The 17,095-nt window shown below is 42.8% G+C and overlaps 1 protein-coding gene across 1 annotated transcript in view; it reads right to left on the bottom strand.

The window, feature by feature from the left end:
- The window catches only part of Clnk (cytokine dependent hematopoietic cell linker), a 159,939-nt gene extending 149,205 nt beyond the window's left edge, over positions 1-10,734 (bottom strand). The window contains exon 1 of the mRNA XM_023562660.2: positions 10,279-10,734. The gene's annotated coding sequence lies outside the window, so the exon portion shown is untranslated. The remainder of the gene's footprint in view (positions 1-10,278) is intronic.
- Positions 10,735-17,095: the final 6,361 nt, after the last annotated feature.

The raw sequence follows: 17,095 nt of genomic DNA, 5'->3' as shown, positions 1-17,095 counted from the left end.
AATGGAGGTGGGGTAAGGAGAAACCTCTTCTGTTGCTAATACAGTCTTTGTAGATTGTCTGATCTTTAACATCAGTGCTTGTATTTTATAATTATAATAAGAGTTTAAAAAGATATTCTCTTAGCAGCTTTTTAAGGGATTTAGGTAATCTACCTGTAAGGAGAGTTTTAAAATATTTTAAGAAGAGCGTGAAATTTTTTCGCATTATAAAAAGGGAAACTTGGGGTCTCATGTTTCACATAGGAGCCTAAATGAGCCCTAAAGTACGCGGAACAGATGGCGTGCTGGAGGCCACAGCCCTGGGCTCTGACAGAGCCACCCAGACCTCTCTGAGCGTTGGACACTCTTATCTGATCTTAGCTGTGTGGCGAAGGATGTGGTGAGAACAGTGAGTCAGTGAGAAAGGGTTTCATGACGACGGGTTTCACAAAGCTGAACCAGGCCCTTCCCTTCCCGATTTCCTGTGCTTTTTACAGAGAGAAGGGAATGGACATTGTGACCTTTCATATTTGCCCATTATAGCAATTCCCCAGCATTTGTGGTGTCACTGGTAGAGTGACAAAGCTGAGTGATAGCCACACATATATTATCAGTTGATACTTCAAATGCATTGGCCCTGAGAGTTTTTAGTTGGTTTGTTAAAAGGCTGGCTTTTCTGAGCCCCTGTTTTCTTATCTATGAAATGGGGGAACGTAATAGTGATCCCATGGGGTTCTTATGAGGCTTGTATGAAAATTAAGATTCTATCTAAGGCACAAGGAAATGGTGATTAATATGGACTTGGAACTCAATACATTCTCAGGTTGCATTTTCAAAAATGAGAGATATATTCCCAAAATTCATGGCCACTGACCGCATAATCCTAAATTCCACCTTGGCTGTAAGGAGGAGCCCAGATGTGGCAATTGCTTAAATGCCCCAGGCATGTTGATGGCCAGGGAGGCCACGGAGAGTGGACACCTGAGTGTTAGTGCATTCGAATCTCCCTTCTTCGTCTGCCCCACCCAGGTCACAGATGCCTTTTTGCTGAGCACACTAATGTTTTTTCATTCTTAAGTAAGGAACCAAATCAACACACTCATTTTCCCCCAGCCCATCCTCAACAGAGATCCAGGAACTTCCACTGCTCATAAAGAATCCTGCCTCCATTTAGAATTATTTTGAGTTAATGTTGAGTAGAAAAAACTTTGTCCACAAACCTGCTACATCCGCATCTTCATATCATGCATAAGAGTAGAAAGGATATTTTTTAATTGAGACACAGCATTTGAACATTTTGATTGTATAATATAATAACTCAGTGCCTGTGTGCAACATGTGATGATCAAATCAGGGCACTATGTCCTTATGTTTCCCCAAATGTTAATCATTTCTGTGTGTTGGGGATTTCTGTACCCTTCTTATGAGAAAAGTTGCTAATTACATCAAGTAGCAGTTTCTTAGTGCTTATTAGAAAGGAGAAGATACTGTCCAGTTTCTTATAATTTACAAACTAAAGGTTATTCAGGTATTCTGCAATTATTTATTGAGGATCTCCTATGTGCTAGGCATATCCCAGAGACTAGGAATTAGAGGCCATTGAGCAAGTCCTTCCCACAGAGGTGCATAGTCCTAAGGGATCTTAAATGTGAATTTAAACAACAGAGGGACAGAGGTGTTGGTGGAGCACAGGGGCTCATGTGCCTGGAGTGCATCCATGCAGCTTCCTAGGGGGTCAGCAAAGAGCTCCTGGCCACCTCCTCTGCAGTTCCAGGAAGCAACCCCTATCTCTATGTCTGGTCTGAGGTCATTGTGCAGCGTTCGCATAGCATAAAGGACAGTGCCATGTGTTTTTGCTTTGACCTGGAGATCTAGAGTAGCAAGGGTGCCCAGCAAAGAGGAAATCCCCAGAGTCTTGCACAGTCCCTTACAGCAGGGTGTAGGGAGCTTCTCTCTGTCAGTTTCTCTTCCTAGGCAGCTGCATGGCTTTCCTGGTCAGAGATACATAACACCGAGGAGCTGCCTGTCAGACCTGCTTGTGGCACCGGGACAAATGATGCTAATGGGTGAGAGGTGCCTTTGCCAGTGTAAGCTGGGAGCAGCTCTTGAGGGTCTCAAGAGGATCGCTCACCCCCTTCAAGGACCCTCAGGCAAGCACCAACTGAGCAGGAAGAGGTGTTGTCAGGTGGAGTGTCATGGGGCCCAAGGATCCCCGTCCCCAGGGAGCCCACAGTGAGAGGCTGTCTCTTTGCATGATGCTGGCTTCTGCACATAACAGTGGAAGACAGCACTGCTGGAAGCCTTAGTGCCTACACAAACCTAATCTTACAACCGTCCTGGACACTGAAATTGTCTGACTATACGCCAGGCACTGAAGCCTAGACCAAGGAGCCAGACTGTGCTCACCATTAATTTTCTTTGGATTAGTACTGTGCCTTAATCTCAAAAGCTGAGTCCCTGTGGAATTTACAGACCTGGATTTTGAGCTTTTGGGGGGATCAAAATGAACCCCAGTTTGAGGAGCACTGCTTTAGCGATTGCTGTCTTTCTATAGGGCTCACACAGCACTCAGCTGGAGACACACACAACATCGTGGCTGAAGTTTGTAGAGCAAAGACATCTCTGTCCCTATCATTTTTGGTCAAATGACTTTGGTTTGGGGGGTGAAGGTCCCAATGATTATGTTTGTTTTATTCATTAAGTACTTTGTGAGTTGAGAGGTATTTGGGGCAAATATTACATTTGATGAATAAAAACCATTAGTGACTTTTTGTTTTATTTTTATCCAGAAAACTAGAATAAATGAAGCCATGTTCTATAAGGGAACAAGATTAGATTTCCAAAGAGCACATTCGATCAGGGTATTAAAACCGGGATGCCTGCTTTTGAGCTTAAAGCTCACTTGGAGTTTTAAGCTCAGAATGTGTTCGGAGGCCAAAGCTTGTTGTATAAATAGATCAGACTTTAGTGCTGATCTTAATCCAAAGATAATTAATACCCTTACGGTATCATAAGCAGTTTAAGCAATTGGAGATGTGTAATACAACAAATCTCATTGTCTTGTTATCCCTGAGAATGCCTATCACCCACTGGGAATTTAACCCACGCTACCAAACTGAGCTTGCAAAGAAACATTTTATCATAAATATTTCTGATGATTTTTGCCTGATCCAAAATTAATAGTTCATGAAGGAAAAACAATGCTTTACAGTAAATTTTTTCTCAAACATTTCTCATATATTCCTGGAAGTTAAAGCTTACAACAAAACTAGCCTCTGCCTATTTAGAAGTTTAGGGAAGCATCATTGTAAGGGCAGTGTTCCTGACTAGATACTAGAAATGGCCAAAAGCAAACTCTGAGTTGCTGAAGAGAATATACGCGGACAAGATGCAGCTGCACTGCTCAAACTGGGTCAAGGCTGGAAGACGCAGTCCACAGCAAAACTAGATGCTCTTTTTTTCTCATTGAAACAGGAAAACAACAACAAAAGGACTCAGTAACAACACCTACAAGACACATCTAATTCTCTCAATACCGTCCCATCTGACATGTCCACAATAATGGACAGTTGAGGGAGAGTTATATATGTGTATAATAGGGAAGGAGACCTGGCAGTGTGTGTGTGTGTGTGCATGTGTGTGTGTGTGTGTGCGCGCATGCGTGTGCATGTGTGTGAATTTGTGCACATATCTGTGAGACCTCTGAGCACACATGTTGAAACTAATGTTTCTCAGATGGAAGGATTTATTAATTTGGTCACAATTCTGAGTTGTGCATAATTTCTTCTATTTTCATAGAAATAGAAATTAGTATCAGAAATTAGAAAGTTACATTTTAGAGATGCCTATATTTAGAGGAAAACGCATGTTGATTGGATTTCTAATTCTTACCCTGGCCAGGGCAATCAGCTAAATTTAATTAAATATGACATTTAATTTTATTGGATTTCCAACAAATGGAGGCATTTGAAGTCAAATGGATTGTTATTATAGATTTATGTTTTGAGAGAGGAAAGTGCTTTCCTAGTTTTTCTGCTATTAAGTAAGGACATATTTAAAACAAATTCTGCAACTGTCTTGGTAACAAGTAACTTTCCTTAGGTATCTCAGGGCAGCATATATGTGCAACCATCATTTATTTTAAATGTTTTTGAGATACCCTTAATGGACTGATGCAATCTATAGGTTTTGAAATTCTTCCTGGAGCATTTTGTATTCAAAGCTTTTTAAATTTTTTCTTCTGTTGTCTAATTCAGCAGAAAGGATCTTTATCTTTTCCTTTACTCAGTTACTTATTTTGTTTTATATTTCTTTTTTTCCTCTGTCTTTCATTTTTTGTTTCTTCTCCTCCTTCTCTTTTTACCTGAGTTTCCCCTTTTCTTTTCCAATTTCTAAAGTTTATTTAACTGTTCAGGTAAACTGAGCCTAGTGCATAGAAATATACATCTATCTATCTATCTATCTATCTATCTATCTATCTATCTTTCTTAGTTTACCAAGGCATGTACAATTTACAGTTTGCCAAGATCTTAATGAGATGGTTTCTTGCTTTTGTTTTTGGATTAGCTTCTGTCTCATCCCTATTTTCATTAGGCACTCATCATAAACAAGGACAGATGCTGCTGATGAGGTATACAATGATGAGCCTAGATTAATCAGAATATTCCCAACTGAGTTTGATTCTCCATTGATTGATTAATGCCCCAGGGTGGTGTTGAAAGCAAATTTTAGGAAACAGAAAGGTATAGGATAACCAAGAACCAGGGACGGCCACCCATACGCCTTAGCTCACAGGCTGGCTCTGAGTGAAGTGGAGCTAGGCAGCCCTGCCTTCCCCAGGATAGCTGAGCGCCAAGGTGACAGCAGTACCATTCTTCAGTGTCATTTATTAAGCTCCTACTGTATGGTGGTCATTTTCTGCATCACTGTTTCCTGATGAGAAGAGCCTAAGGGAGGTTTGGGGAAAATTTAAGATCCAAGGAGAAAGCTTGAAAGCCCAGGTAATCTAATTAAAACTGGACCAGGACTAATGGGATTTATAATAGAAATGATAACAATGCCACTGACATGTACTGGAAGGCTATGTGAGGCATTTTGTTAAATTTAGATCACATTGTGTGTCAACCATCCAGATGACCCAGATTTTTCAATATTGAACAGTTCTGCCATTCTGTTCAGAGTGTCCTTCCAAGCCAAATCTGTCAAATCGCACAGTATGGATCCAGGTGAGATCATTTCTTCACTGGTGACTTCAAGCACATTTAAAACTTAACTTCCGATTTAAACCTCCTTCGGTGTAATTAACTATTTCTTGCTCCCTTCTTCCCTTTAGGGTCACTCATCAAGCATAATGTGAGGAAAGTCCTTAAAGCCATATAGGCTGAACTGACCACTGCATTGTATGATCTGAGTCTCAGACTCCCTACTCTGAAGAATGGGGTTACAGCATTGACCGTTCTTTGCTCATGGGGTTATTATGACAACAGAAAAGTTCATGGAAATGAAAATATCTTGTAAATCTTGAACTGTCAGGCAGGTAAACTTGGGCAAACAGCTACTGATCATTTCTCTGTATCAGGACCATGAGGTCTGTGAGGATTTGAAATCAGCAAGAAAAGTGTTCTCAAGGAATTGCTATGATTTTTCACTCAATATTTTCAAAGGTCAGCAAATTCTAGGAATTTTAAGACACTATCAAGGCTTTGTAGATGAGTGATAAAAATAAATATGAATTTGGAGTTTTTCAATAAAAACATTTTACTATAGACTTTCTTTAAGTCAAAATTCTTAAAAGAGGAAAAACTTTTCAAGAATTTAGTAAGATGTGTTTGGAAATAAAGTCATGATAGTTGTGCTAACACTAATGATAGACAGTGCAATTTAATTGCACTTAACAATTGTCAGACACCACACTATAACGTGAGATTTTAATGTATGAACTACCTCTCATTGCTCATCACAAATCTGAAAGATGGGTTCTACAAATATTGTATGAAAGCTAAATTGAAGATCCGAGAGGTTAAAGAATTTCACTAACTCTCTCTCCTAGGAAGCACCAGACTGAATGCAAACCCAGGCAATCCACTTCTCCAAGACTGGGTGGGTGGTGTCCTAAGAAGAATCTGAAATGAGGAGTCTGGGTGGGGTGGGGACAGTGTGGTATTGTATGTGGGATGTACAGGGAAGTAGAGCTGAACCCCAGTCCTGCCTACAGGCGAGGGGAACTTAAAGACCTCAGAGGGCTGCAGAGGGCTGCAACTAATCAGGGGCGCTTGGCTCCCAGGGCCCCATCGATGCATCTGTCAGCCCATCAGCAGCGAATCCAGCTCCTATGACTGCAGCCTTGCTCTGCTCACCGAGCTGCTGCCTGGCTCTGCTGGAGCCCTGTGTAGCTTGACCTCCCTGGTGCGAACACATCAGTTATCCACACTTAGAATTTGAATGTGTGTGACCAAAGTCACAACAGGCAGGAGTACTGGCCCCAACGCCTCAGTGAGGTGACTGCCTGGGCTCCATCAGCTCCGGGTGTGCTCAGGGGATCTGTGCAGCTTTAACCCTCTCAGACTGGGTCCAGCTATTGGCCTGACTTGACTTTATCTTAGAGCAAATCCAAGAGACCTTAGTACAGTCAAATGTGGTGGCCCAAGCAGGAGGTCCTGAATGGTTCATGGGCATCCAGATCTTTATTTTATTTTATTTTTTTATTTTGTGGTCCTGGGGATCAAACTCATGACCTTGTGCTTGCCAGGCAGCCACTAAAGCAACTGAGCTAAATCCCCAGCCAGGGCATCCAGATCTTATGTCTTATCATAGTTCACATGGCGGGCAAGTACCCGGAGCCATTTCAGCACAGTGCATTCCATTCCTCACACTTATGTGTTGGGGAAGCAGGGTTTTAATTAGCACAAATCAAAAAAAAAATTTGTTAATATTTCTGTCATATCTGAGAGTATTAAAATGCAGTTGGTTAGTTTGGATGTGAGGGCCAAGGGGTCCAAGCCTTGAAGACAGGAAGAATAGGTGTTTTTCTCTGAGATACATTGAAGAGCATAGCGATTATAGTAAGTAGTCATCTACTGTACATTTTGCTGTAAATTATAATGTTTCTGTCATAAAAATTAAGTATTTGAGGTGATGGGTATTGTAATTAGCCTGACTTTATGGTTTTACCTTGTGTTCATACACAACAACATTTGTTTTTATCTCATAAGCATATTTTGTCTACTTGCAACTTAAAAATTAAAATGAAAAAGAGGAGAAAGTTACGCTGTGACCCTGACTCTGGACACATGTAGGAGGGTGTCAGCACCATGCACGGAGCAGGAGCTTGGGGTTCAGGGCCCCTGAATGTCAGTCCTGTCTTATCTTCCTATTCATTCATTGTGTGACATGGGCAACGTGTGGAGCCTCTCAGATCCTCAGTGTTCTCTTTTATAAGTTAGAATAGGCACATCTCCTAAAGTGACAAGATACAATGGGTATCCGTTATTCAACAATTAGCAGACCTGCCAATGGCATCTGCAAATCATTGCTAAAAGGGACTCTTTTACTAGCTAACCCCAGCAGTGTCTGCTCCTGTAACTCCTCTAAACCCTGTGTGGAGACGATATTCACCATGCACAGTGCATGCATATGCACAGCCAGAAGTAAAAGACTGGAAAACGATGAAGTAAGCAAAAGAAAAAAATAAGCACAATAATGAAGATAATTTCCTAACAATCCTGTCACAAAAGTAAAAACAAATCAAGGTCACCAAAAATAACTCCCATGATATTTTTCCTCACAATTCTATTTGCTATCTCTCTCGTTTTTTTTTTTTTTTTTTGAGCTGATGATACACACTGAGGTTTCTCAGTTTAACTGATAACTTCCAAAATCACTGGAAATTTCGTTGCAATCTGTTAAGAATATTAATAGAGTTAGGTTAGCCCCTGTGAAGACTCCATAGCTGGAAGAATTCTGTGGAACTCTGACCTTGACGCTGGCAGTTGCCGGTGGTGGGCGATATAACTGCTTCACCCAGTGCACCCCTTTGCTGAGTGGATATGTCAGACCCTATGCGCTTGCTCTCAGCCTCATAGAGCCCACACTGTTTTCTTCCTGGTTAGAATTGTACAGCACCCACAGCAGCAAGCTGAAGCGGAGACAGGTGAAGCCACTCTCAACAAGGGCACACAAGCTACACGATAGATTCATATCCAGTTTTGATTGATCTCACAGCCCTTTTGCTTTCCAGATTACCATGATGCCCACACTCCCTGAACTTCTCTGAGCCTTGATTTCAGCATCCTTTATTATTTTTTTTTTAGCTTTCTGAGTGGTTTATTTAATTTAGATGATTGTCTTAGGTTGAATCAGTTTTCCTCCAAATGACAGGGTTTCATTCTTCCCTCTGGCTGAATAATGTACCCAGTTGTGCCAATATAGCACAGTTTCCTTACTTGTTCATCTGTTCCCAGGCATCTAGGTGGTTTTCTGAGCTTGGCTATCATGAATTGTGCTCCTATATCTTGTAACTGATGGCATACATGCCCTGCTTACTACATTAGATTGTTACATACGAAAAAACACATATCCAAAGACTCTGTAGATTACACAAAGCTACACGACTGTGTTATGTCATTATTCCCTAATGAGATTTTTAAAATAAAACTTCATATATTTATGTGTTTTGATAGGTTCTATGATGATTGTGGACATATTTGATGGATAAAGTAGGAGAAGATTTGGTTTAACGTAAAGAAACTAATAGAAAAGGAAGCCAACATTTACTGCTCATATAATGTGTCAAGCACATACTACATTTCATTTAATGTAAATATTACATTAATAAGGCTAAATAATTATCAGCATAAGTCTTATGTAGTTTGGCTCCATTACAAACACACAGGAGTTGAGAGTTACAGATAGAAGAACACGCATGGCCCAGGTGGCAGATTTATGATCCTGATCAGGTTGGTCAGGCATCAAATCCTGTCATCTTTCCATTAAGCAACTGACTCCTGGCAAAAGAAAAGTAGGATTTCCTGATGTTAAGGCCAGAGCTGGCCAGAGGTACAGGAAACGACACCCTTTGTTTTCAGGATGGTTTATAGTTTTCTGAACTACAGTCTCCTTGGTGAAATGGAAATAGCAGCAGCACCATTAAAGCGCTGGGTGTTACAGACCACTGCAGGAGTGGATTCAAAAATGAACTCCAGGAAGCTGCAAACAAACAAAGTTAACTCTACATAGTGGTCCGTCTCAGGTGACAGTAAACTTAATTCTGAGTTGTTACTGAATGCATTACTATCTGGACAACCATGAGTGTGTTCATTTGAACACTCCAGCTCTTTATCTGTGAACCACAGAAAATAATCCCTAGTCCTCAAGTCCAAATGGAAGGGTCAAGTGAATTAACAGAAACGCCTGGCGGCCAGAGCTGGAGTTACATTAATGCAGGTGCCTTTCCTGGTTCTCTAAATCCTATTTTACCAGATGTTTGTGAAGCCTTGCCATTCCTATGGTGGGCCTTCGGTTAGCCAGAACTGCCATCTGCTTTCTAATCTTCAAAAGGCCTGTTCCTTGTTCCTGTGGCCCCTGGGAATGCTAAGAAATTTCACTCTACATAGATGCCAAGAGAGAACCAGAGAAGTGACATAGCTACAGAACGATCCGATGGCTCTTACCAAAGTGAAATCACCCCCGCCTCTCTTAAAACTGAAGTATCTGATATTTACTATATTTTCTCTCACTCCTGAGTACTATTTATCTGTTCTCTCCAAAAAAAACCTGGTGTCATTTCAGAGTGAGCATTTTTTTCCATCTTTAATCTCACTCTTTGGCTTCTGGCTGGATGTCTGCATGATTCCAAAGTTCACATCTTCTACACCAAAGCCCTGTTAACATGGAAACTATAAAAACATCTATTTTGACTGACCCCAGGGGAGAAGTGTCTCCTCTGAGTGACCTGCCGTGAGTTGAAGCTGCCATTCTAAGCTCTGACCGTCATCGAGAAAGCCTGAGCCAGTGGACCTGAACTTCAGCAATACTGTCAGGAACCCAAGCTCCAAAGGGAGTAGACTGGAATAATGCAGCTTTTGATGTTTTATTAGTAAGCACCTTACATCTTTTCCAAGTAGAATGAAGCAATCTGTAAGACTAAGCTAAGGGGTCTGGTGTTGTCTGTGCTCTTTGGATGCAATGGAAGAGCTTGCATTTCATAGTAGGAAATGTGTGCTGTGGTATTTCCTAAAGACCCCTTATGACAGGTAGGTGATCAGGAGATGCCTCGCAGACCACACTGGCCCATTATTTTACCTGCACAGTCTGCAGCGTGCCAAGAGCTCTGGGTTGAGATCTCTGTGTCCAGGGATGAGGTCCTGTGGTAGCATTGCGAGGAATCAAGAGAGCTGGTAATCCTTCAGGCACGGTGTTGGTTTGCTCTCAGTGCTAAGCAGTGTCCTGCAGCAGAAACCTTTTCAGATGTCCCTTTTAGTTTTATTTCTTGTGACACACAGCCACAAACCAGGGGAGGCATGACTTGTGGGCAGGCAGGACTTCCTCTTCTTTGAATTGTAGTGTAATAATTGAAGACAAGGAAGGCGGAGGTCTTCTAACTCTAAGGCTGTCCTTAAAGTCACACGGTTTCCTTATACATCATGTCCTGATCACCAGAACACACGAATGCAGGCTGCTGAGCAGCAGGCAGGGAAAGGTGGGCTTTGCTTGCCTTTACCTATGTGGGAGCTGGCCATGAATTAGCGTGGGACTTGGTGTTGCATGGCTTCCTCAACTGACCAAGACACGTAGACCACATGCCTTGCACATCACAGAGAGATCGCAGGGCCCTGCCCACATCCTCGCTATGCTCATTGTTAGCTATAGGATATGGGCCAGGTTGACATTGACTTTCCAACTAATTTCCACATCTATGTCAGAGGAATAATAAGACCTATATATTAGGAGTATTATAAGAAATGAACGTAATAATTTATGTAGCTGTACTTTAGGTATATAGGAGGTGCTTGATATACTTTAATTTTTTTCTGCCTTAATCTCTGTCCACTTAGGTGGCCTCCCAGAGGGTTTATCATCCTCCTTTGGATACTCACCATGCAATGTTTTACTTGTATATGTATTAATGTTATTAATATAACTATGTTATAGATCTATAATAAACCCCCACATTCCCTGAAATATATTCTAATAAGTGTGTATTTACATGGGCGAATAATTGAATTATTAAGGGAGATACTAATAATCATTCACTAAATGTTAGTTCTGTGCCAGGTATTGTGCTAAGTAACTTACAGATAGATATTTTTCTACTTAATCTCAGTAATCACTGCATATGAAAAAAATTTTAATTGTGAGAAGTGAAGCCTAGGGAGGTTCAAGTAATTTACTCACCTTATGCATTAATGTGTGTGTATTTGTGATTTAAAGCAATCACTATTTTATTGGCTCACCATTATGTAGGCCACTTGGTCAGCAGTGGCCTGTGTCTGCATTCATTTACTAGGGTTTCTATAACAAAGAACTAAGCATTGGCTGGTCAAAATAACAGAAATTTATTTTCTCCCAGTTCTGAAAATTGGAAGTGTGAAGTGGAAAGGTCTATAGGGTTGATGCTTTGGAGGGCTGTATCAGTCAGCTTCCCTGTTGCTGTCTCCAATTCCTTGACAGACTTCATGTAAGGAAGAGAAGTTTATTTTATCTCACGACTTCCAAGAGTTCTGCCCATGGTCAGCTGGCTCCGAGGCAGGACCACCATGCAGGACAGGTGTGGCGGAGCAAAGCATCTTACTTTACAGTGGCCCAGGAGCAAATCAGGTGAACAGTGCCAGACAGGAAGGAGCCAGGGACCACATAGGGTCCCCAAGGCCACCTCTCCATGACCTACCCCAAAGCATGCTTTACTAATCTCCTAGGCAGTGCCCCAGCCAATCAAGTTGACTATTAAGCTTACCTGTCACAAGGGCTGCTATGGGGAGTCTGTGGTATGTCTCATCTAAATTTATGGATGACCTCTTTATTTTGGCATTAATGGTCTCTGTGTCTGCATCCAAATTTCTCCTTGAAAGGACATGAGTCGCAGTGAATTAGGTGTTACTCCAGCATCATTTTAACTTGATTGTTATTGCAAAGAAACCATCTCTAAATGAGATCAAATTCTGAAGTGCTGGAAGTCTGGAATTTAATATGTGTATGGTTATAGGACTAAGGACTGAACCCAAGATCTTTGTACTGAGCTACATCCCCACATGCCCAGTCCTTTAGAATTTTAATGTTATAAATTTGGAGCCAGGTTCTTTGGGTTGGAACTGGCCTCAGCCTCCTAGAGTGCTGGGGTTACAGGTCATGTGGCATCACACTGGCCTGGCATATGAATTTTGAGGGAACACAGTATACTCATATCAGTCCCTGGTTGTCTCGTTAGTGCTGATGGGTTTGCTGTGTACCTCCTCTTGTGAGCAGCCTTGGCCAGGAAGCTCAGCCCATCCCCTCCACAGGGGCCATGTGCAGTCCAGTCCCTGCTCCTTCATTCACTGAGCCTGGGGATCTAGGGAAGGAAAAACCTGGAAACCACATGCACACACTCATTTCCTAAGTCCCTGCTCATGTCCTCCTTACGGTGGACCTACTGGACAAAGCAAGTTGGTTTGCCTAATCTAGAAGAATTATGGGGGAGGATCTCAAAAAGCACATATAGAGAAGAGCATTTCTTTGCTTTTATTGGATGATAATCTGAAAATACATGTTTCTGTCTAGTTAGTAACTAGACCACAAATGACAGCCCAAGTCTAATTCTTGCATGTCACCAAGGGAGACTGCAAAACAGGTTGGTAAAGTGAAAAAGTGATGAGTTGTGGGAGACCACCAGGCTATGTTCCCCTGAGAAATGAAGCCCCTTGTATCCCTCTTTCCCTGACCTTTACTTCAACTGTGATTACTAAGATTTTCACATCTGGCTCTACATTTCCTTAATTGGTCAAAAGGGTGTCACTGAGTGCAACCCATGTGCTGATGAGTCTCAGGATGCTACAGTGGCAGCACATGAGTGAGAATCCTTCCTGCTCTCCTAAGAGCTGGAATGGAGCTCGAGCAAGAGCCCATGAGATTCCAGGGCAAAGTCATGAGATAGCATCTCAGCGGAGGCCACTCAGAAAGAATGTAAAGGTGCCAGCCTGGCATACCTCAAGCTATCTGTTGTGCACTAATCAGAGGGCCTCTCTACCTTGTGCAAAAGTATTCTGTCCCTCTTTACACAGGACGTCTGCATGGTTTTTGTTCTCATGCACTCTGCCATGACATCCACCTGCCTCCCTGATTAGTACCAATGAAAGCCATGGGCACTTGGGCTCCTGGCCATTGGTCCAACTGAGAGAAATAGGTCATCCTGGAGCCCCTTCACCTACAGATCTTTCTCCATCTTCTTTCATCCACATGTTACACTGCTGGGTAGAGTCCTGAACTCTCCTTGAGAGTTTCGGTAGTGAATGCTCTAGGTGATGTTTATAGCTTTTTTTCAGAGATATTATTCATTTTTGCTTGTATATTGATCATTTTAGTAGGTGGTGCAAATACAATTGGGAGAAAAGGTATTTTGTCTGATCCTTGCCATTGTAGACTTTACATGAGTCAACTTCACAAATATATGGAACTACAATTTGTAACAAGTGGGTGGGCTGGGCCTGCCCTGACATATTCCTTTATCAGTTTTAATATCCTCTACCTCCTATCTGGCAGGTTAGGGTAGGCACACGGATACAGAGCTGAAAAGGAATAATATAGTCACCACCCTTGTGCAGCTTAGAATCTAGTGGGCTGTGGACTGAGAGGCTTCCTTTGGGGAGGTGACATGAAAACTTGGATCTCTATGATGAGCTAGAATTTGCTAGATTAAAAGAAGAGGAAAGAAGGGAATGGAAGGAATAAAGGGATGGAGGAAGAGAGAAAAATAAAGAAGGAAGGATACAGAAAAGAGGAGAGAGAGGGAGACGGGAGAGAACACAGCGTTGTCAGGAAGGGCGTGCGAAGCCTCCCAGGTGGCCTGTCTGCGTGCCAGGGTGGGGAAGCCGCAAGCTACTGGGAGAACTTATCAGGTGCACCACACACCGGTAAGGCAGGGAGGGCTGGTGCGGAAACAGCCAGACAGACGGGCTGCACTTCCTCAGTCTGAGGCCAGAGCCCACAGGCTCCAACCTGCATGCTCCTCGCTCTGGCTGTCTGCTCTCCGCTTTACAGCTAGACCCGTCTCCCACACTCACTTCTAGACGGGCACCGTTTCTGCTGTGTTAATTGCTGCTAGAGTTCTGTTCTCTTGCTCCCTACTACACTTTATCTCCTGCCTACATAAATCTGTTGGGTCATGGACCTTGAGTCACAGAGGGAAGAATCAGGGAAGTCTAGAGACATCTGGGTTCAGGAAACCAGGTTGTTACTATCATACAGAGTTATTGCTGAGATGCTGTGGGCTTTTGGGCAAGGGATTTCGTCATCCTGTGCCATACGCAGCTAGGGAGTGCTAGTATCTATTTGGAGTATCTATGGTGAGGATTATATTGATTAGTTCCTGCAAGAAGCCTCGCATCACACCTGGCATGTGATTAACATCAGCTCTTCTTCCATGTTCCCCAGGCCTCTCTCACAGTGCCACTAAAACACAGCATGGGGCCACCAGTCCTTACAAATGGGTAGAAGTGTGCTAGACCGCACTTGTGAGTAGGAATGTGTGATGTATTCAGAGGTGCACATGGGTGTGAGTGAAACATTTCAGTTCAGTCAGTTTGCTGTTTTCACTTTCTGGCTAATTCATGTAAGGTTCATGGAAGAACTGAAGGAAGAGGAAAACAAGTCAAACAAGACATTTAGGCCTGATCAGATTAAAATAGGGTCATGAATGCAGGGATATCGGGAAAGAAATATTTGGTTTTGGAGCTGAAATCCGAGCTGGGCCAGCAACAGAGTCTCACTGGCTATAGCTGCATTATGGAATGAGTTTAAACAAGTTAACAGATTTAACTGATTCTCCTGTTTCTCATCTTTAAAAAGAATGTGGTGCTAAGAATCATGAAGTACCTGAAATTTTAAAATTATCATGCAAATAATGGTAATCATATATGTCAACAGCCTGGCTCTCATTCAAACGGGAGATCTTTATACATCCCCCCATAGTGACCCCACCCTGGAAACTCACGTCTTAGGAGTAAACATCCGCACAGTGGCACAGTCCACTCTTCCTTCACTTCCCCTCTCTAGGAGGAGGCAGTGTGCTGAAGGGAGAAGGAATTGGCAAAACCTCATCCAGCTGTACCACTTCCCTGCTGCTCTTTTTGCACTCAGCTTTCCTTTGGGGAAATAAAAAATTTAAAGGACAGATGAGGTTTCAAGAGAAATCATTGGTTCTGGGTAATCCAGGGTGCTTGGCTTCACTGTTTTAGCAAGCTGCTCCTCCGGGCTCCTGTCAGACAGCTGGTCTCAGGCTGATGTCAAGGGCTGGGGTCCTACCGTGCAGCTCACTGGTGCATTTACCCCTGATTACAAAAGACAGTGTACAGCATTGTCTGGGAGTTCAGAGTGTGCTGGCTATTCCAAAGATTCCTACTCCAGAGTGCTGGCTCTTGCAGGGAATCAAAACAAACACATCTATAAATTAAATGAGAGCCTTGTGGGGAACCTGGGTGAATTAGCACCTGTGTTCCTGATTTTTTATGTTTGCACATGGGTCCATTAGTAGGTAGATGCCAGGCTCCCGAGAAGGGTGAGCTTGCATGGGCTGTGATTCCCTTCACATCCTGTAGTTCACTGTGAGTCTCCCTGCATCAGTTCTGTCAAGTCACCTGAGGGGCCTTTTGAGGGGCTGCTCTGTGGTGTCTGATGCTGGATTTCTGACACATTCAGCTTCAGCCAGGTCGGTGACACCAGTGGGTAATTGTTATGGCTGCTGAGATGTTACCTCTTGAGGGAGAAGCTCAAACCCTAAACACAAGCACTCAGGCACATCTGGTAATCAGGGTGCAATGTCAGGGTGGAGTGGTTCCGTTCCCTCCAACAAAGAGTTCAAGTGTCCTCAATTTCCTGGCCTGATCACCCCAGGGCCTTCTGCAGGAAGGACAAACCCAACATGGCTAAGCCCAGAGCTTGGGGAGAGCCCGTGGACCATAAGAGAGCAGCTGCTCTGAGCACAACGTGTTCTGTATTTATTTCCTTGCCTGGCTTTGTTTCCTTCCTAACAAAGTTCTTCAGAAATCACAGAGATAGAGACGATATGTCAGTGTAGGAAGAGTTCTGCCCTAAGATCTTTGCCTTCTATGCCTTTGATGCTGTCAGTTCTTTATCATAGACTTGATAGGTAGATTATCAGCTCATAAATCTCCACAACCACCAGAGCATTGTTAAACTCACACCATCTTCCTTCTCCCCAGGAGGAACTCATGGAGCTGACAATAATCAAGACCTCAATACAGGTGTAATTATTCTGTGTATTTTACATAAATGCACAACTTTGTCATTATAGTAATACTTCCCTGTTGCTATTCTTATTGCTGTCACACATCTGAAAAAGCAGAACCAAAGTCACCAGGTTATCACAAATCTGATGAGAGATTCTCGTATGTTCTGTAGTTGCCTTTCAGTTGACACCATGCAGGCGGCCCTGCCCCTGGCTGGTGGTGGTGCTTATTTTCCTCTTCATCTAAAGACTTGACTTCTGTTACGCAGCAGTAGAGGAACTGAATTGACTATAGTTGAAACCTCTAGTTTTCAAATGTGAATACAGAGTCCTAAAAAGGTGGCATGATAGACCACCACCATGATTTGGGGGCAAAGTAAATCCAAAGCCAGATTCCAGCATCTGAAGCTGAGTGGCTTCCAGTTCAGTAAAGCTCTGTCTCTGAATTCTGCATTTTAGTGGTGGCCACAGCAAGTCATTTTTCTTGAACAGAGCATTATTTAGACAAATCTGAGGATGTGACATCATCCACAAGAAAATAAAATCTACCATGGGTTGTTTGCCAAACACTTTTCCCCGAGGTTAAAAAACACGATAGTATTTTTAAACCATGCAGGCAAAATCACTCCCTCCAGGCAGGGACTGAATTGTTGCCAGGTTTGCTAAATTGGCAGAGCCAAG

Source organism: Cavia porcellus, unplaced genomic scaffold (genome assembly GCF_034190915.1).
Source record: "Cavia porcellus strain 051 isolate PalLab524CR breed Dunkin Hartley unplaced genomic scaffold, mCavPor4.1 scaffold_18, whole genome shotgun sequence".
In the NCBI taxonomy this organism is placed as follows: domain Eukaryota; kingdom Metazoa; phylum Chordata; class Mammalia; order Rodentia; family Caviidae; genus Cavia; species Cavia porcellus.
This window is presented reverse-complemented; position numbering and strand designations above follow the sequence as displayed.